A 6030-nucleotide genomic window follows, 5' to 3' on the forward strand; every position below is an offset into this window, starting at 1 on the left:
AAACGTTTTATATTTATGGCATGTTTGAACACCTTTACAAGTTATTACACTAAAAAACAATATAAATCTTGAGTTTTTGTCTGCGTTATTTCACAATATTAATTTTATTTAATACAACTTAAATACTATTACTACATTCAATTATCCTTGTTTTAAAATCGAAGGTTTTCACCTAGTTACTTTAAATCTTTTTTATTGTTTTTTATAGTTAGTCAAATTCTATCAATCGGAAATTTCTTTTTTTTAAGCAAAATAAACACTTTATGTGTTATTGTGTGAGCTATTCCTCTTTAGTAGATTTTAAGATTCTGTGAGTTTAAACTAGAATTTTGGTGAGTAGCGATTCCATCGGAGCCTGAGTTAAAATTAACTCGATCATCATTCGATCTCCATTACGTTGTAGAGTTAGTTTTCTCGGATAGGTTATCGGATGTTTTACCACACCATCTTCCAGACAGCCTATCCGACAAAGAAAAATCTAAAAAATAAATGATATCCCTGGCATAGCTTGCGCATTAAGCTGCAATGTGCTGTCTGCTGTATTTATAGCTGTACCCTCCTTAAGTTAGAAATTATCCGATGACTTTTGAATTCGTAAATTTAGAATTACAACATTTTTTAATTACGTATAAACTTATAATAAAAATGAGTATAACAGATAAAATAAGAGCTCAGATTTCAATATACACTGTGTAACTTAATTAGATTGTTCGCTTTCACCATTTCTTTTATTATTTGTCAAAAATCTAATTGAATGCTGTAGATTACTAAGTTCTATCTCGTTCATGTTGCGGTTTTTCTTTTATGGAAGGTCTCATTCTCCTTAAGTCTTAGGTAAATTGATGATTTGCAGAGGTGGTATGGAAAATGTAATGTTTCTTGTCTTTTCTTTAATTTAAAGCCATTTTATATTCAAATGTTAATACATATGTGCCTTTGAAACGGTGGTACGTTATTTCTTCTTAAAATATTTGAGTAAAAATTTGGTGTCATTTTGTATATATTATCTATATTACGATTTAGTTGTATTTTCTTGATTTTTGGTTCCTTCTATGTTTACTATAATTTAGTGATATTGTGTCGTTTTAACAATTATGAAACAATTTATGAAAGTTTTATAGTTCGTAACACTCGTATCTTCAGTCACAAATTATGTAGGATCTTCTTCGCAGAGAAATAAACATTTGTAAGGGCTAAAAAAATAAGATCTACGTTTTTTTGTTCTAATCCAATGCTTTAGATCGTTAAAAATGATAGAGGGATTTCTTCTGAATAGAATATATCTCTTTATTCGCAACATAATGATTCCATACCTATTAGCAGTTAGCATTTTATCTATTTCAATATTTTGGTAGTCGAAATTATTAAGCAATATTATGTATAAATTTTCATGCTATGGTAAGTTACCATAAAGGGTTTACTAATAACTAAGGTGGTTTCCTTATATGAAGTGTTTAGAATTATTGTAGTTGAGAAACTCGTTTTGTATTGAAAAGTTTTATATTCTTACATTCGGCAAAATATTTATTACCTTTCGATGGACTAATCATCATAAATTTTGTATTAAATTCAGGGAGTTCTATACATGGTAAATTTAATTTAGAATTACAGTTTACATGGACCACCTCGGGTTTCGGTTGGAGGCTTCCTCTACCAAATTTTCAATTTCAGAATTTAATTGCTCACTATTGTAACTTTCGAGATCCTCTTAATTATACTCGGTAATATCGTTTTCTAGCTTGTCTGTATCGTCGTAATACTCTTTACGTACGCTACTATATGTATCTAAGGAGTTTAAGTTATTTGTTCTAAAGGGTTTTAAAGCAGGTGCTATAAGCATAGTTACGTCAGTATTCTCATAGGTAAGCCAAGCCTTTGATTAGGAATGCCAAATACAAATTTTGGTGGCTGTGTTCTGAACACTGTTGTGTTATTAAAATTAGTAACTTTGGTTTTAGTGTACGTTATTATTTGGTCTAGAAATCCCAATTTTAAAATTTTGTGAAGGAATATTTAAATTAGGTTTAAATCGAATATAACAAATTTTTTTTTTTCGCTTTTATTAAACGCAGACAGTTGGGAGTGGGGTGCCGTTATTTGATACGAATCTTTCTTTTCCCAGCAGCGAGGCACGACAACGTTTTATAATTATTTACAATTTTTCTAAAACAATTTTCTCTTTTATGGGTAAATACAGTCAAAATTTATATATATTAACAATAAAATTTGGAAGTTTTACTCAATTATGTATTAGTTGGTAGATTATTTTATATTAAGTCGCTGCCCAAGCGCTACAGACCGTTAAATGCCTTCAGGTTTAAGACAATGTGCCGGACCAACTTATCAAAAGATTCTATTGTAGATTTTTTCTTGAGAAGGTCCGGTAAGTTGGAAGGAGGTATATAAAGATTTTGACATAAGGTCACGTGGTTACGTCTTTTGGATTCAAATCGGAAGCAGTGTCTGAGTAAGTGATAAAAAGTCTGTACTGTGGAGTCGTTGCATGGGCAAGTCTCGTTATCGATTATTTTAAAACGGTGCAGGTACTGCTTGCTGTACCCGTATCCGCTTAGTAGTTTTGTGAGATGTAAAAGATATCTTGTTGAGTTTTCGCAGTTTGTTTATATTGGGGAGTTTCGAAAGGAGTCCTATGGTATGTCGACCCTGAGCCGAGTTCTCGTATCTAGCCTGCCAAATGCGGTTGTGTTCAGCGCGGATTGCGCTCTTCACGAAACTCATTGGAAAGTAAACATAAGCCGGTGTAGAGTGCATTGCAGCAGCGCTCTTTGTTGCCAAGTCGGCCTCGTTACCGACGACGCCTGTGTGGCTTTTGACTCAGGTAAAGTGTTATGTAGCAGGCGTGCATGCGTGTATCAAAGTGTGAATTTGTGTGACGATGGGGTGGGTGTTGCTTCTATTCTGTAGTCTTCGGGTATGTTGAACTGGTCCACGAGCAGGCTTTTAAAATGGCGAGGAGCTCGGCTTGAAAGTCCGAGCAACAAGAGTGAAGTCTGTCTGATTTTTTGGAAGCGATATGGCAGCCTTCCAGGAAAGCAACAAATGCCGCTCCCACGGAGGAGTCCTCCGACTTGCTTCCATCAATGCGGATATTCAAAGCATGGAGATAGGGTGGAGTGTCATTGCGATCTCTAGAGGAGGAAAGGACAGAAATGGATACTCTGGTAGCGCGGTGCAATAGTTTGTGTGGTAGTGTTGGGTTTTCTAGAGCTGTATCACAAGATGACATGTGTAAGCAGTATATTTCATGATTGGTTTAATAATACTGATGTAGATTGTCCAGATATTCTCGGGATGTGCCCCCTATTGTTGGTCTACAGAAAAGACAAAGTCTGTTGAATATGCTAGGCTATAAGGCTTTTTTGATAGTGTGCTGAACATGTTTATTAAAGAGTAATTTCTCGTCAATGATAACTCCCAAAAGTTTGATAAACGGAAGACAGTATTGGCCCATTCTTATTGAGCATTTTTTGGCTGTGGGTGTGAATGCAATTACTTGCGTTTTTTCGGGGCCAAAGGTCAGTTTAACACTTTCACCTCACTCAACAATTTTACTAAGCGCAAAGTTGGTTAAATCTTGGAGGTCATCAGCGCGAGTGTGATGTGTCATGAGTAAAACTTCGTTAGCATATTTAATGGAATCAGGCGTTATTTTGCGGAAGTCCATCCTAAGTAAGAAAAAGACCAATATTTAGCCACTTCCGCACATGCAGTGGTAGTGCAACAAAGTGCATCGCCCACCAACCCGCTGATAAATGCACTAGTGTACGACGTCGGTTTTAAATCACGATTTTGGCGAATTTGAGCAACTCCCGAACGAGAAATTCGTACCGGCCTCACCAGTCAAGTTTCCTTAGTCGGAGACTTCTATTTCAAAACCTTTTAAAGAACCGATTTTGGGACTCTATTTCTAATGGAGAGCGATTCCTCATTAGTTGATATTGTGAGTCTAAGTTAGAACTCTAGTGAGCAACGATTCACCGGAACCTAAGTTAAAACTAACTCTATCATCATCAAATTTCCCTAGTTTTGTAGAATTGTTTTGTCGGACAGGAGGTCGGATATCTCACCACACTATTTTCCAAACAGGTTACTCAACAAAGACAAGTCTCATAAATACGTATCCCTTGTTTAGCTTAGTTTAGTTTAAATTTTCAATAAGTTGTCTGCTGCATTTATAACTAGTTAATATATTTGTAGTTATTTGCGTAAAATTTAGATTTTGATAAATGTTTTAAATGAAATTATTTTAACTAGATTCAATTGTTTCTTCCATTAAAACAATTATTGAAGGACAACAGTACGTTTGTAAATTGCATGATACTTAATCAAATTGTCAAAATAAACATTAAATTAATATAGAATATTGATCAGAGTTAACTCTTATATAAATTTAAATAAACCTTTTGTTTGCGGGGAGGTTTGTGCCCCATATGAGCGACAGCAAACTGCACCATTTCACTTTACATGTATTTCATATATACTTCAAATTTTGGTATACATTCTTATTGTTATAAATTTATTTTATTATTTCAAAAATTGCAATTGCCTACAGACTTGTAAGATGTGTATTTCGATGCCTTGTTTTGAATGAAATATTATACCATAACGACTGACCTTTAACATGATAGTGGGTCAGTTGGTACTTTTTAATAATTAATTTTCAGATATCCAATGGATATATAATACCTGTCTTTCCGACCAGTTTTAATTGGCAGAAAGAACTGTACCGTTGTGCAAAATATTCGTCAAAGAATGAATGAAACGCTTATTCATCGCATTTTAGCAAGCAATGCAAGAGACAGAAAAATGTGGACGTCTCGTGTTCGTCGTCGCGTATTTTTATTTAATTTTACTTGATTGACATTTTATCATCGACATAGTTAAGGACGGGTTAAGTCGCTGAAAGTGGGCAGTGGAAGTTTATGCCTTGCAGTGGGCGTGTATCGGCTGACATCATGATAAACAAGACTTGTTGCATAATTTTTTACCAAGCACTCCTTTATCTAGGCCTAAAGAAATTCAAAAGGGTTACGTGTAGTAAATTATTTTAAACTTTGTCTAAGGTATTCCATTTTTGAAAAGGAATTGTGAACAATATTTCTAAAGATTTTTTCATGAAACTCTTGGTAGTATTTCTGTCACTTCAATTCAGTTTCAGTCCGTAGGCAGTACACAAAAAACATTTCTCCTTTCGAATAATCTTCTACTTAAATGTCCCCCCCATAGTACTAACTTTACTCACTTCTCCTTCAAAATACAATCTCACTCTACAATCAATTCTTCTCTGGAACGTGCACCCCTTCAAAATTAAGATGAGCAATTATCGTTGCGCGTTCACAGCAAAGTTTTGAGTGCTGTTGCCTTACAGGCTGGTGGAGTTACCACGGTAATTTAATTTAATTATTTGTTATATTTATATAAATATACATATACTATTTACGTAAATTTAACGGACTACTAGTTCAGAGGCCACCAGAGAGTCTCGATAAGCATAAACAGGAAAAGAAGATGGCAAGAATAAAAGAGGGAGATCACCAACTTATTTCACCATCTTCTATAATTTATCTCTGCGCCGCCCAAACGGTTAACTGGTAAAAAATGCTTTCGGCATTAAATTCACCATTATATTTATATTGATTAAAAAGATTTACATAAACAAATAAGTATAGTCATACGTGTTCTTTTCTTTTTAGGCTCTCTTTGAAACAACACCAACTTGTGTTTTTTCAATGATATTGAATTAAGAATGAAGTGAATTGTAAAGAAACAAAAGCAATGGATAATACTCCGCAAATTAAAAAGTTGAAGTGGCAATGTTTATATAGTACGTCGAATGGATTACCACTGTATCCATTTGACCATGAATCGGCAAGCGCAGCGAAGATACATCGATTGAAGCTGCTTCAAATCGATCCTAATGGAATTATACGCCAGAAGCCTGTGTCCAACAGAGAAGGCTCTAAAGTTGAAAGGATGATACAAAAAGAATAAATTTGTTGAAATATGTTA

Source organism: Battus philenor, unplaced genomic scaffold (genome assembly GCF_028537555.1).
Source record: "Battus philenor isolate CCGP_79_NKW_IND1 unplaced genomic scaffold, ilBatPhil1.0.hap1 SCAF_1, whole genome shotgun sequence".
Classification (NCBI taxonomy): Eukaryota; Metazoa; Arthropoda; class Insecta; order Lepidoptera; family Papilionidae; genus Battus; species Battus philenor.